A 17,044-nucleotide genomic window follows, 5' to 3' on the forward strand; every position below is an offset into this window, starting at 1 on the left:
TTTTGTTTTTGATTGTTTCTCTGTTATTTATTTTGCAATGTATAAACATCTGCTGAGAATTACCAACTATCCAGAGATAACCTAAGTAGCTATATCTTACATTGAGTTCTTATGTTCATGAATTTATATGTATGTGTGTTTACTTAAATAACTTTTATCTCTGTTTTATGAACATTTTCTTGGGAAGATCATGTTCATTTAAACAACTTTTGACATTTATAAAGGTGGTTATAAAATTATTTATTTCACATATTCAAATGATACAGTATCTATCCCAAAGCTAATTCATCTTCTCATTAATAAAATTTATTCAGTCATGGTTTTTATTCTTCATTCATATTACAAAATGGACTGACTTTATAACTTTGTATATTATTTAATAGCTTTCTTCTCTTCATTTATTTATCTACTAGAATTTCTTACTTTTTACTTTTTCTGCTTTCATTCTGGCAAAGAATTTGTGACTTAAAGGGTTGGTCCATTCTTGATACACCTTTCCACATTTATTTTAACCCAGGTAATTAGTGGGGTTTAGGTATATTTGATTCCTTTTTTAAAAAGAGAGAGATAATTAGAGAATCTATGATGGATATCCATCTCTACTCTAGTCCCATCTGTGGTGCATTTGTCTGAAATTCTTTTCAATAACAGGTTTTTAATAGTTTAGTTCCTTAACAAATACGATTGATGCAGATTTCCTGTACTTGTGTATTCACTTCTTTCATAATTGTGTATGCATGTGATTGTGGTGAGAGGAGACAAATTGACAAAGTAAAGAAGATCAAATGAATCTCTTTATTTTGGGAAATCATCATTCATTTTTTGATGAAAAATTTTTGTTTTTTTCACTGAGTTAATTGAATCAATTTTTCTTATCTATTATGTTAAAATGTGTTAGTTTCATTAAAATTTTAGTTTTATATTTCAAAGTGCTTCAAATAGCAGAGCTAATTACAAAAACTATTTTAAATGTTCTCTTTTCCTGTTAAGAAGTAGGTTAGATTATCTAATAGTATTGTGCCTAGGTTACATACTGTGGCAAATCATATAATGATAGATTCTCAGGCTGACAAAATGCTTATATTTTTACTTTTAATTAACGTATTTTAGTGGGCGGTTTAAAATCCTGTTTCGCAGTTATTATGACATTGAACAAGTTATTAAGTCCCTTGTTATTTTAGTTTTCTTTAAAGTGAAAAAGCAGCCCTAACTTGTTTGGCTCAGTGGATAGAGCGTCGGCCTGCGGACTGAAGGGTCCCAGGTTCGATTCCAGTCAAGGGCATGTACCTTGGTTGCGGGCACATCCCCAGTAGGGAGTGTGCAGGAGGCAGCTGATCGATGTTTCTCTCTCATCAATGTTTCTAACTCTCTATCCCTCTCCCTTTCTCTCTGTAAAAAATCAATAAAATATATTTTAAAAAATAAAGTGAAAAAGCAATAATTTCTATTGCATAGGATTTCTTATAAGATTAAATAAGATGACATAACATTCTCAGAAAACTCAAATAATGGTTTTTTATTGTCTGCCCTTTAACGGTTCTGCTTTAGAGAAAAGCAAAGTCTACTAGAGTCTTAATAGAGGTTGTGTTTATGTTCTATGTGTTCCTGAGCACATCCCTGTCCTTTTCCCACCTTAGTTGTTCTATAAAATAGTTTATTATTTTTGTGCTAAAAAGGTAGACTGGAGTGGTTGTGACAAGCAAAAGCTAAAATACTTGCTCTCTGGTCTTTACAGAAAATATTTGCTGAACCTTGAACGAAACTCATCTTTTAATGCTGTATACATAAGTGCTATGACCTTAAGAAAAAACCTAAAACAAAACAAAACAAGGATTACAAAAATAATAGAAGTAAATTTGATTTTTCCTTCTGAGGTTGGGAGAGAGTGGTAGTGATCATTGTGTGACACAGGAGGGGCTTCTGCACCTCTGCTGATGTTCTATTATTTTTGATCTATGTTAAGTGATTGTTTTATGTGCATCTACTTCACACATGTCCATTATACTGTTTGTGGATTTACGCATGTTTTTTTTTTTTTTTTATTGATTTTTTTACAGAGAGGAAGAGAGAGAGATAGAGAGTTAGAAACATCGATGAGAGAGAAACATCGATCAGCTGCCACCTGCACATCCCCCACTGGGGATGCGCCCGCAACCCAGGTACATGCCCTTGACCGGAATCGAACCCGGGACCCTTCAGTCCGCAGGCCGACGCTCTATCCACTGAGCCAAACCGGTTTTGGCACGCATGTTTTAATATACTTTATAATTATCTTTGACATGGTTTACAGGAAACAAAAACAACAAAAAAGCAAACAAAAATAAACCAACAATAGGCTAGAACTTTTTACAAACACATAACTGTGAATTTTATTTGTTATTGATTTTCCTGATTCCCCCATCCAAATTTTGCAATTTCCTAATGGTCAAAAAGAGAAATCACTTCTATTGATGCCCTAACTTCTCATCCAATAAATCAGATGCATAGCAAAACTTCGAGTACTTTGCAATTTACTATAGATATTTATATTTAATAAAGTCCCTTAAAGTCTTCTGTTCATTTACTTCTCTTGGACTCTGCCTAGAAAATACAAATAAATGTCAGTGAAATTTTTGTTGGACTAACAAAGAAAGCAGCAGTTACTTCTTTCTTGTCCTACCAGTAGGATTTTAAAAGCAGATCAGACATATCCACCCAACTCTGGTACTTCCTTTTTCTCATTTGCTAAATAGGGTTAAATAAAGCTAACTAAATGTATAACGTGATTTATTAATAGACGTTATAACACAGTCTCTAAGAACTGTATGCAAGAAGGGCCAACTTTAAAGAGTTCTTCCAGAAATGTAAGCTTCCCCGTTGCATGCATATTTTTATCTGAGCCACTCGTGTGGCATTAGGGAGACATGCTGGGTTAACACGGAACCTGTTCCAAGTTTGGAGTTCACTGAAGTTCCCAAGTTTTGTGGGAATGCTACCGTGCTGGTTCGGGACTCCAGAACTTACATTTCTCCAGATGGAGTGTTGTTAATATTCTGGATTTGTGGCAATGCACTATTTTGCAACAGATAAAATGAAGCAGTAAAAAGTAAGTTTGTTTGCCATATGGCTGTTTATTTCTGTGTGCAGAGCCTAACTGTGAAATATATGGCTCCTCAGTATGGGACAGCCACGCATTCACATCGGCACACCTGCTTTAGCACAAAGGACCCTTCTTCCCGATGACAGGAAAATCACGGTGTCATGATTTGAAGCCGTTTTCCCATCATTTATGAGGCTGTGGGGAGCCGTCTGGCTTATAAGACATGGAAAATGAGATTATATACTGGTGGCTTTTACCCTTTCAAATATATATATTATTTAAATGACAAAGAGCTGTTTTAAGCAAGGAAAAGAATATGACAGATAGGAATATGGCTGTTAATACTGAGAGGGAGACTTGTGTTCCAATTCTACCTGTGACAATGATTTCTAGGTAGCCTTGGGCAGGGAATGACATTTCTCTACCTAATCTAGTCTAGCTTTATAATTGAAATTTAAATAATAGAATCACGAAGTTATAGATTTCTTAAAATTTGATCAAGGTTTTGCTTCAGGAAAAATACAATAAGGATACTAAGAAGCTACAACTTCTTTCCAGCAAAAGAAACAACTTCTGTTTCTAATCAGTACAGTGTTGCTTTCAGGGTCAGAGGTCAACCTGTTCTCTGGAACTTGCTTTCTCTGTTCCTACTGGAAAGTCAGAGAAAGAGTGACCCCTTACATACCTACAGAGGATTTTGAAGTGCTGCTCTCAGGCTATTATAAGAGGCAAAGAAACTCTGCAAGGATAAATACTCTCTGTTCAGCTCTCAGCCCAACACTCTCATACCTACTCTATCAAGCCTATAAACTCTTCTCAGATAAAACCGTTTAGATTTGATGGTGAATTTCAATATTTTACTTACGTCTTCCATCAGTTCTTTCATAGAAACACTGTGCTTTATAACATAATTGTTACAATTACAAGATTTCAACCTCAATATTTTTTTATTATTTTTCTTTTTTAAGGTACGACATATGTGTCTTATCGCTCCAATGCCCCCAACACCCCACCACTCATGCCTTCACCCCCACTGGTGTCTGTGTCCATCTGTTAGGCTTATATGCATGCATACAAGTCCTTTGGTTGATCTCTCCCCCTTATCCCTACCCTCCCTTACCTTCCCTCTGAGGTTTGATGGTCTGATCGATGCTTCTCTGTCTCTGGATCTGTTTTTGTTAATCAGTTTATGTTGTTCATTATATTCCACAAATGAGTGAGATCATGGGATATTTATCTTTCTCTTACTGGCTTATTTTGCTTAGTATAATGCTTTCCAGTTCCATCCATGCTGCTGCAAATGGTAAGAATTCCTTCTTTTTTACTGCAGCGTAGTATTCCATTGTGTAGATGTATCACAGTTTTCTAATCTACTCATCTGCTGATGGGAATTTAGGCTGTTTCCAAATCTTAGCTATGGTGAATTGTTCTCTATGAACATAGGGGTGCCTATATCCTTTCTGATTGGTGTTTCTAGTTTCTGGGATATATTCCTAGAAGTGGGTTGACTGGGTCAAATGGAAGTTCCATTTTTAGTTTTTGGAGGAAACACCATACTGTTTTCCACAGTGGCTGCACCGGTCTGCATTCCCACCAGCAGTGCACAAGGGTTCCTTTTTCTCCGCATCCTGGCCAGCACTTGTCATTTGTTGATGATAACCATTCTGACAGGTGTGAGATGGTACCTCATTGTCATTTTGATTTGCATCTCTCGGATGTGTGAGAATGTTTTCATATGTCTCTTGGCCTTCCTTATGTCCTCTTTCAAAAAGTATCTATTTAGGTCCATTGCCCTTAGTGTTTTATTTTTCATTTATTTATTTTTAAATATATTTGTATTGATTTCAGAGAGGAAGGAAGAGGGAGGGAGAGATAGAAACAATGAGAGAGAAACATTGATGGGCTGCCTCCTGCATGACACCTACTGGGGATCGAGCCCACACGCCGGGCATGTGCCCTTGACCAGAATCCAACCCGGGACCCTTCAGTCCATAGGCTGATGCTCCATCTACTGAGCCAAGCCTGCTAGGGCTCAACCTCGACATCTAAAACAACACATCCACAAATATCAATGACTTGTGTGCATATTATAAAACCTTGAGATATTTAAATAGTCATTGAATTTATGAAGTTAAATATCAACATATATTAAATACTATTTATCACCAAAGAGGAGGTATGTATTCCATATATTAGAAATATACAATCTCTTTATCTAGTTGGAGAAACATAATTAATGCATGAAAACAACTTTGTTCTATGAAATATACATATATCCTTATAAAAGTAAGATATATTTGTCTCTTTTTTACTGTTATTCATGTTTTCTCCAATTCTGGGGTAATTTATATTTTCCTTTACAACATTTTCAATATCTGCCAACTCCAAAGTCCATTTTTTTTCAAGCCGCATCATCAGAAACCTCATCAATGTGAGCATCTCTGAAAATTTTGGACTTTAAATGCCAAATTCTGTGGCGCAAGTGTCTTACTAAAGCATTTAGTGTATGTACTATTTCCTGCTTTCCAGGTCTGATCAGCATGATCTCATCACAGTCATTGTGAAGTTCTGTGATCTATTAGTTCCCAAGGCTGCCATGAACCAAGTACCATGCACTTGGTGGCTTAACACAATAGGAATGCATTCTTTCATAGTTTTGACAGCTAAAAGTCAAGGTTTCAGCAGGACTTGCCCCTTTTATAGGCTCTGAAGAAGAGTCTGTTCTATGCAGCTCTCCTAGCTTCAGGTGAGGGTGGGCAATCCTCGGCATTCCGTAGCTGGTAGGTGCATCCAGTCTCGGCCCCTAGCTTTACATGTTCTGTCTGTGCCTCTGTCCTCACATGCCATGGTGGTCCTCTTATAAAGACACCAGTATTACTAAATCAGGGCCCACCAGACTTCAGTGTGACCTCATCTTAAATAATTACAACGGCCATGTGCCTCTTCCAATGAAGATAACATTCTGAGGTACTGGGAGGTAGGACCTCCGCATACCTTTTTTTGAAAGACACAGTTCAACCTGTAACAGACATATATTCAGATACATCCACATAGTATTACATCCGAGAGCAGGAATTCTGGAGAAACATTGAGTGAGCCATTGAAGTTACAATGTTGACCCTACCGATTGAACACATTTCCTCTGATCCTACTTGATAATTGGCTTTTAAAATTACTTTTGCTAAGTGGATGGATAAATAAATTTGCTCCAATAACTCATTCACCACCTCATTTAATTTTATGTTAATATTTCGATCATTGTAGAGGATCTATGGCCTTTTTTTTTTTACATTTGAACAAACTGAATTCACAGCAAAAGTTGCTTCTTGGAGTAAGGTAAGTGCACACATTTGTTGCAGAGAGAGGAATCGCTTCTTCTAGGAAGCAGAGTACTACTGATAATTTATTTCAAATTTTTCTTTCATTCTTGTAATCAACAGATATTATTTAAACAACTGTGATACTACAGTCATTGGGCTGCACACGGAAAATATAAAGTAGCTATTATGCTCATGAACAGTATTGGTTAACTTTGTTATCTGGCTTAGTCTTAACCCATAAGTTGTGTCTTTCACAGCCCTAATCTCTATATTATTATTGATAGTTTGGTTTAATTGTTTTCTATACTCTGTGAAATTCAAACAGTTGAGTATAACCATCCAGATCATTTTCATTAAATGCAGGAGAACGTTTACATTTCTCCCAGTGGTATTCATCATGAGGCATATTTTCTATTCTTAACTTTTATCTACTTATTTATTTTTTAATAATCTCAATGACTCCATGTCTCACTTGGGCTTTCAAACTTAAAATTGCATGTAGGAAAAACTTGCTTATATATTATATGATAATGACACGCAAAATTTCTAAATGCAGAACACTGGTTCACAGCTTACCTAAAAGGTTAAGTAATGTCTATGGATTTCAGCTGATAAAACTTCGCAGTGTCTCTTGGAAAATAACGTTGAAAACAAAACCTTACCAGAAGCCCTAAAGTACAAATCTGTACAATTTGTCAGATGTAACAGGTTAATTCTGGAGTTAGTACTCCCTTGTGGAATGGTAGCATTTTAGCATGTTAAAGAGAAAACGCATTTAATGATCACAGGAGAAAATGTAATTACAAAGGCAAGCTCATTTGCACTCCCTTTATATTCTCTGGTTTAGCTGGAAAACTGGAGTAAACATCTGTGAATGTAGTGCAATTGGAAGTGTATGAGGGAATAATACTACCAGGTTAAATGATTCCCGCACCATCTAGCTAGTCAGGAGCAGTGTGGATGCAGGATTTAAAGTGTTGAGCACTTCTGTTGTGTTTGTCATGGGTCATCTGAATGAAATCTGAATTGCCAATCCTGTTAGAATAAGCCAATTTAACCTTATTCATAATCGAAAACATTTTATTTTCCACCCTGAGTTTTCATATTGTTTACTATACCAGGATTTTGTTGCTAAATAAATATTTTCTGGGTGAAACATTTACATATAGCTAGACTAAAGCATTTATTAACTAGGCCATTAAGTCTTTATCAATCTGAGCTCACATGTGACATAAACAAGCCATGTCCAAATACAAAGTCATACACCAGCATTTTGGAAAATGACTACAACTTATTTTTTCATTTGTGATTCTACGAAGAAAATAAATTAAAATAAATCTCTTCCACCTATAACAAATCACAGGGGACTCTGTCGGGAATATGTATGGATATTTGCCCCAGAAAAATATAAAGATCAAAACCTGAATTTGGAACACTGGGCCAAAAACAGCTGACCTATGCAGCTTACAGCTATGTTTAGATGACAGATGCAAAATATTTTAGAAGTGAAAAACTGTAGAGCAGTAATGGGGAGGGTGCAAGAGGGAGACGTTGGGTAGGTAAGATGTCCAAAAAATATTGAAAATTTCTTCTAGTGAAAAATACAAGCATTTACTGTATTAAAACAGCCAAAATAATTTGGAAGCCTTTTATTTACATGGTAAAAATTTAAGCTATAAAAATAATTTTGAGTGAGATCTCAAACTAGTGGTATCATAGACATAACCTTGGTGAATTAAGAAGCTGTATCTTGAATAATTTGAAAAGAAATATTTCATATTTTATCAAATTAAGGAATTTTAAATTCTTAGCTAGTTTAAGAAAATTCCATGATCTAATTACTGTTATTTATTATTTGGGGTATGTTTACTTAATAAACATCATGAAAGGATTTGAACTCTTAATTTGCAAATAAAAATATAATGTTCTTTAAATTAAAAGTTCCTTGGCATTGTATTCTTTAGGTACCACAAGTAACTGCTTCGAATTGCATAGCTATTTAGAATTTACTGCGTATAATTATGAGGCAAATATCTTCAACGGTAGTGAAGGGGAGAAATAAACAAAGCTAAGAGGTAGCAGCTAACGTCTGGTAGTTATGCCTCAGATTACAAAAGAGAATATAAATTTAACCATAACTAATACTTACTCCTAACACACATACTTCTTCCCACCACTTCTCAATGTATAACCAAGGACTAGGGTGTTCATAAATGATATATCAGGAAGCTTTTACTTTATAATGCAAACCATGACTGTGACCCAAAGCAAGAATATCCATTACTTTTCTGTTGGATATTCTGTTACTTTCATTCCCTTTGATGCTCTTTCTTCACTTTCAGGGAAGGAGCAGAGGGAGTTCAGGATTGTGGCCTGCTCCCCTGTTGTCCTACATTCTACAGTCACTGAAAAAGAGATGAAACCTCAACTGCTCACTAGTGCGCGCACACACGCAACCACTGGCTTTCATCAGTAACTTTTCTTCTTTATGAAAGTTTCTATCAGAGAGCAGTGCACCTTATTATACAGTCCATTGAGCTCCACTCACCATGGTCTGGTGTGAATGAGGGCTTGTGGAAGGTTCCACAAAAGGATTCTTCATCTGTAAGATCCTGAAATAGGTTTTTTCCCCCCTTACAATGTGTTGAGCAGTTGAACCAAATGAGTCTCCATGGACCTGCAATAATTGGTAGATCATATCGTTTTTATGGCCCTGATAATCTCCTTAGTTATTTTGCTCTACTAACAGAAACACCATGGAGTTGAGTCAGCATCTACATGATCTAAATACGTGGGCCTAAGTATTTGTCATCATTGTTCTTCCAAAGAACAATGAGGAAAGAATAAATCTTATAAATTATATTTATTTTATGTTTTTTTCTATAACGCATATTGAATTTTTCCTAAAAGTGTTATGTATAAAAATTCAAAATATCACTATTTTATAGTCAGATCCATTTCTTTTGACCTCATAAATTTAAGCTTTTTTTCTTAAGTCAATTAATGAAACAAAATAAAATAACAAACACAACAACAATGGATAGATCCAAATAACCTGGATATATATATATATATATGTATATATATATATATATATATATATATATATATATATATATATATAATCATCTTTCTTACTCTAAAATGGAATCACTATTAATGTATGATGAAAGTTATTAATTAAAATCATGCTGGGAAATATTTACCATCAGAGATTAAAATAAAAATATAATGTAAGCCGTTCACTTTTATATTTAAAATATGAAGTTCAGAAAGATTAGTTGAATAACCAAGAAAAATGCTGGTCAAGCCTAGAATTTCTCTTAACAACTAAACTGCTCTTCCTTTGAGATGTTTTGTATGTTTCATAGTTGTAAAAATGCATTAACTTAACAACTCTACAAATATTTATTAAATGATTTCTATATGATAGGTACTCTTCTATATAATGAGGGTCCAAAAGCACACACACACACACACACACACACACATACAAAACAAAACAAACAAAAAACAACAACAACCAGAAAAAATCCTTGTACTTAAGACTTTAAAATTTAGAGATTGAAATAAATGAATAAACAAATATATTGTAAAATGATAGATAAGTACTATGAAAATAAAATATAGTAGAAACAGCAACAAAGGATTCTAGTTAACATACCTTTCTGAAAGATGACAACTGAATAGAGACCTAAATAATGTGAAAATGCATGCCTATGTCTGTGGGAAGAGGCTGCCAGGAAGAGAGAACATGATGACAAAGGTCCAGAGTAGGAGAGGACCTGGTATGCTCAAAAAATCACAATTAGATCAGGATGGTTAAGGGAGAAAGTGAGATAAAAGAGTAACAGATGACACCTGGTTTTAGAGACCTTGGTGAGAAATTCAGATTTTACTTTATGTATATTGATAAACTATTTGTAGTGGAATGCTGGTGAAATGCTATAATCATATTTGTGTTTTAAAAGGATAAGTCATAACTCTGTGAATACACTGTAGTTAGGTATTGTGGGAGTCCAGGTAAGACAACATAGTGGCTTGACCTTGGTTAATAATTTTGGAATTGGTAAGTGGATAATTAAAGTTCTAGTTGTAAATTATTTTTATTTTATCGAGATGAAATTAACAAAATGTAAAATTAACTATTTTAATTGAACAATTCAGTTGTATTAAGTACTGTTATGAAACTACTACCTCTATATAGACATTCTCATGACCTTGTACAGAAACCCTGTACCCATTAAGCAGGAGCTCTCAATTCTCCCCTCGCCTCCCACTCCCCATGCCAGACCCTGGAAGCAGCCTCTGGTCTGTATTCTGTCTCTATGGATTTACATATCCATACTTAATATAGATACAGTAGGTGACCTTTCATGTATGATTACTTTCACTTAGTATAATGATTTCAAAGTTCATTCATATTGTAGCATGTATCAGTACTTACTTCCTTTTTTTTTTTTTTTTTGTTAATCCTCACTCGAGGATACTTTTCCATTGATTTTTGGAGAGTGGAAGAGAGAGGGAGAGACAGAGAGAAACACTGATGTGAGAGAGACCCATTGATTGGTTGCCTCCTGCATGCACACCAACCAGGGCCAGGGAACTGCAACCCAGGTACTTGCCCTTCAATCTGCAGGCCAACACTCTATCCACCTAGCCAAACCTGCTAGGGCAGTACTTCCTTCTGTTTAATGGCTGTATAATATTTCATTGTGTGAATATACCACCACACACTGGTGATCTATTAATAAACATTTCAGATGTTTCCACCATTTGTTTATTGTGAATCATGTTTCAGTGAACTTGCATGACCTCTCCATGAACATATTTGAGTATCTGTTTTCAATTCTTTTGTATATATACCTAGATGTAGATCATGAGGATAATATGATAATTCTATCTGGGGAAATAGCAAATTATTTTCCTCATTGATATATAAGCATTTCACATTGCAATAAAAGAAGTATGAGGGTCCTAGTTTTTCCATGCCCTTGCCACATTTGTTATTTTTTGGAGCTTTCATTTTTGTTTTTAGTTTTCTTCTTGTTTATAGCCATTCTAGCAGGTGTGCAGTGGTACTTGTGGGTTTTGATTTGCATTTTCTGAATGAGTAATGTTGTTGATCATGTTTTTATGAACTTGTTGAAGATTTTGTATCTTCATGGTTATAAGTCTATTCAAGACTGTATTCTACTTGCAAGCACAAATTTTTAATTTTGATGAGTCTAATTTACCTATATTTTTCTTTTGTTGCTTGCTATTTTGGTATCATGTCTCAGAATCCATTGCCAAATTCAAAGTCATGATTTTAGTTACTTAGATGGTTTACTCATTTTGAGTTAGTTTTTTCATATGGTATAAAATAGTAGGGGTGCACCTTCATTTTTATTTTACTTTCCATGTAGATATATATCTGTCCCGGCAACATGTTTTGAAAAGACTACTCTTTCCTCATTGAATGGTCTTAGAATCCTTATTCAAATCATTTAATTATATATGAGGATTTGTTTCCAGGCTCTCTATTCTTTATTGCTTAGTATGTTTGTCTTTATGACAATTCTGTACTCTTTTGATTACTATATATCTGTCATAAATTTTTCAATAAGGAAGATTAATCCTCCAACTTTGTTCTTCCTTTTCAATGTATTTTTTAGCAATTTATACCCCAAAAGTTTAAAATATCAAAGCTAATTGAAGAATACATGAAACCTCAATATATTTTCTCTATATTTACACTTTTTGAAAATTAACAAATATTTGTTATATAAATTTACAATATTGAAAGATATTGCACAGTTGCTCGTAACAGTGTGTGGATATGTTTGTGTCAATTATAGTTTGTGCATTATATATAGAAAATCCTCTTTATATTTTTTAACACTTTGTCTTCCAATCAATTGGTTTTCTGTTATTATTATATCTACAGCTGAATTTTCATTCTTTCTTTTAAAGTCCAAAGTAATGTTTCTGTTTTAAAACAAAATAAAAATTAAAAAGCTTTAAGAATGATTTTAGAGCAAGTTGTAATCATAAGTATGGAGCCAGCAAATATTTTTTTGTCATCTATATCTGTCTCTTTATAATAATTTATTGTAATTAATTATCCACAAATTCTCTGATAGTATTTGTATTTGCTCAAAACAAAACTTTGAAAATTCTTCACTCTTACCAATGAGACTAATACTAACGTGCAACAAACCTCAACAGAATTAAATTTACCAGTTTATGACCAACTAATATATTAAAATAATGCGAACATTTGTATTTATTACATTTCATTTTTTTCTAATCAGTTGACATTAGTTCTAAAAACCATATAGGTTTCAAGTGTTTGACTCAACAAGACATCATCTGCACACTGCATCATGTGACCATTGCCCCAAGCAGTCTCTTTCCATCCTTATTTTACCCGCCTTTGCATACTTCCACCAAGCCCTCACTCCCTTTCCTTCTGGCAAATACCACACTGCTGTTGTTTCTATGTGCTATATATATGTTTTTTCTTAATCTCTTCACCTTTTTTCATCCAACCTCCCAACCTCCCTTCCTTCTGACAGTATGTTCCATATATCTGTGCCTCTATTTCCATTTTGTTCGTCAGTTTATTTTGTTCATTAGATTCCACAGGTAAGTGTAATCATATGGTACTGTCTTTCTCTGACTGGCTTGTTTCACGTAGCGTAATACTATTCAGGTATATCTATGCTACCCCAAAAGGTAAGATTTCTTTCTTTTTTTAAGGAGTACTCCATTGTGTAAATGTACCACAGCTTTTTTATCCACTCATCTACAGGTGGGCACTTGGGCTGCCTCCAAATCTTAGCTATTGTGAATAACATTGCAATGAACACAAGTGTTCTTTCAAAGTAGTGTTTCAGGTTTCTTGAGATATATTTCTAGAAGTGGCATTGCTGGGTCATCAGGCAATTACATTTTTAATGTTTTGAGGAAACTCCTTTTATTTATTTTATATAAGAGATGAGGTGGTCAGCTCTTGCAATATTCAAATGTTTCCTAATTTGTTCTTTTCCCCAGAAGTGTAAGGTTCCAAAACAAGAGTGAACTTTTGGGCACAAATATTTTTCTAGGACATTTTGAATGTTATATTACTTATTCATCAAAATAATCATATAAACTTTGCTATTATTATTACTTTTTACAGATGGCAAAACATAATAAAAATGGGTAAATAAGTTAAAGAAGGTCAAAAGGAAGTGTTGGTTGGAATTTTAACATAGATTGTTCTGACCATGTTGCTCTTTCTATAATATCTGGACCCTCTTAAACAAAAATATATTTATCATAGAATAAAAACTAACAAGTTTTTCTATATTTTCAACCAAGTTTCATCAGAACCTTGCCAAAGTATAAGCTAATTTAATTAGCTTTAAAGGAGGCATGTGGCCCGCCGGCCACGAGTTTGACATGCTTAAGCTAAAATATCAGACTTTTCAAACAGTACTTTCCTTTTTACATGGATTGTGACTTCAGAAATATAAGTATGGCATTCTGGTAATCTCAAGAATTTAGCAGTAGAGTTAGTTTATGAGTGGTTCTTTATAATTTCCGGTTATAATTATAATTACTCTTTGTTTGAAATATAACCAGACCATTAAAAAAATGTCAGATAAACTTGTTCTTTGTTGGTTTCAGCCCAATTTATCATTTTATTTTGATGAAGTAGAACTAAATAATTTCTACCATTTAAAAAATCACTAAAAATAAAAACCATATATAAAGAACATTTACCTCTTTGGTTTTATATTATTTGAGTGTAGTTCCAAAATAATTGGAACTTAACTTCTGAATGGTAACATCCCAAATGTCATTGAAGTAAGATATCTTGTTCTTGAGAATGTTTATCTCCCTTGTTTTTATATTGAACCACTGGTGCTTCATATGAATTTTTTTTATCTTTATGACTAGATGACTTTGATTTTATATACACATAATGAAAGCCGTGAATCAGAAAGCACTTGTTGACTGACACTATGCTAGGTCTAGTCTCTACATTCAAGGAGGTTAAGCTCTAGTGTCAACAATGTGACAAGTGCAATAATGGAAGGCACTGTGAAAGGACAAAAGAAGAAATAATTTCTTATAAAACAAAAAAAAATAACATCAAAATAAAATAGAACTGAACTAAACTTGATTAGAACATTGGATATTTGGATTTGAAAATATGCTGCTTTAATTATTAAATGTATATTAAGAAAAATTAATTTACTTTTATTTCCTATATTATTCTGTTTCAGTTCTAACATTTAAATTTTATTTTTCAATTACAGTTGACATTCAATATTATTTTTTATTAGTTTTAGGTGTTATATAATTCTTGAAACTTTAAATTCATTGTGAATAAACACAATCGAAATGTTATGCTATTATTATTTCTTTAATAACCATAGAAGGTCTATAGTTAGCTAGATTATATGTGCATAAAGGCCAGCTCGGGGCATGGTTTTATTTCTGAGACAGATGGAAGAATGCCCACCTAGAGTCATCCAGACCAATTTTCTGCAGTACTTGGTTTTGCATCTAAATATTCTCATGTAGATACCTACAGGGCCAACTCAAATTAGATTGTTAGATGTTAAAACATCACAGTTCCGTAAGCTGTTTGCAGGATACCTTCCTCATCATCTCCATAAATCCAGAGGGCATAGAATGAGTGGCAGGTGCCTACGATAAAAGGACTTTTAAATTCAGCAGAAGTGATTTTCCTTGTATGTCACATCTTTTATTGAAAATGTTATTTAACATTAACCCATTGTGACACACAGATTTTTATTAAAAAATGCTATTTAACATTTACTCATTGTGACCCATTATCACAGTTATTTCCTATTAATAAAAGAGGCTTTCAAACTGTTAACTTATCTGTAACTTCAATGAACTATAATTCTCACAAAACCATTTTCTGTAATTTCTAAGTGGTATGTTGAGCATCAAAATGTGGTTTTATCTGAAACTTTTAGTCATAACACTTCTTAACATCCATATATGCTTGCAGTTTAAAGTATTATTTACTTATTAAACAAAAATGCTTCTGAGAAATACTTCAAAAGAGAATTCATAATTCTTAAAATATCATATAATTTATATTGTCTGTATCTTTTTTCCACTTAACATTATATGCGAACAACATTTTTATAATATGTACTTCTCTAATTCTTTTTCTTTTTTGGTGCCTATATCATACTTCATGTTATAAGTGTATCAGGGAGTACTTAAACAATACATATCTTTGGGCATTCTAGTTAATTCTAGCTGAATATCAAGAATTTCAATATTTAGTATGAAAACCAACACTATGAATATCTTAACACACACATTTGTTCACTTGTCCAATTGATCTCAATATAAGTTCATTAAGTGAAGAATTAGTAAGTCAACAGTATACTTAAATTTAATGCTTTTAATAAACACTGGCAAAATACCTTCTGTAAAGACCTTTTAGTTCTCTGCTTACACTAGTAATTAATTTGAGTAAGTATTTTACCATCTTTATTAATATGGAATTTTGTAAAATTTATAAAATATTTGAGCAAAATTCTAGTTCATTTTAATTTCCACTTGTGAAGTGCAACATCATGTGTTTATTGGTTATTTATATTTCTTTCTGCAATGACCAAGATGGATTGTTTTTTGATTCCCCTGATGAACTTTTTAAATCCTATTTTTGTAATAGTTCTTTATCAAAGGAGATAGCTGTTTCTCTGAGGTGTGATAAGTTATTTCCCTTTTTGCTATTTGTATTAATTTTCTTCTACCTGAAAACAAATGAGTGTGTGTGTGTATGTGTGTGTGTGTTTGTGTTTTCATTTTTCTCAAATCTAGCAACACTTTAGAATATTGGTCATGGTTAATAAATATTAGTCACAGTTGATGAATATTGTCATGGTTGATGAATGATTTTTCAACAAGATAATATAAAGCCTCACCTATATTCTGTGGTAATCTTCAGGTTTACTTTCTTTATAAGTAGATAGCTGACACATCAGAAGTTATTTGAGGATCTTGAACTAAGTCATCTAATATTCTTTTTTTCACCAAATTTAAGATTAATACTACAAAATAATTTGGGGGGTATCCCATTGTTTTTCAACCTATAAAAAAACACACACACACACAATCTTTTCTTTATATGAAGTTCTCATACAGGATATATTCTCTTTCTGGTCTCTCCTGTCTCACTGATTTGTTTGTATCTTCATTTTTTAAAAACATATGTTTTTTATTGATTTCAGAGATAGGAGAGAAAAACATTGATCTGCTGCCTCTTGCATGCCCCCTACTGGGGATCAAGCCAGCAAAGGATGATGCTCAACCAACTGAGCCACACTGGCTGGGCTCTTTGTACCTTAATTTAACAGCATCACAGTAGTTAGTTAAATAGCATTAGGAATGTGTGGCAATTTACATGTCTCTCCTTTCCTATAGGTGTGTGTGTGTGTGTGTGTGTGTGTGTGTGTGTGACATCACATAGATATATTCTTCTGAATTGGTTCTTTATCATATTTAAAAGAAGTCCCATGAGGATTTTGATAAAAAGTACATGGTACATGAAAGTTAAAGGTCAATTGAAGGAATATTTGTAGATTTACAATTAATTTGTATGCCTTTTGCTTTTTGTTCTGAT

The sequence above is a fragment of the Myotis myotis genome, unplaced genomic scaffold, assembly GCF_014108235.1.
Source record: "Myotis myotis isolate mMyoMyo1 unplaced genomic scaffold, mMyoMyo1.p scaffold_m19_p_3, whole genome shotgun sequence".
NCBI classification, from domain to species: domain Eukaryota; kingdom Metazoa; phylum Chordata; class Mammalia; order Chiroptera; family Vespertilionidae; genus Myotis; species Myotis myotis.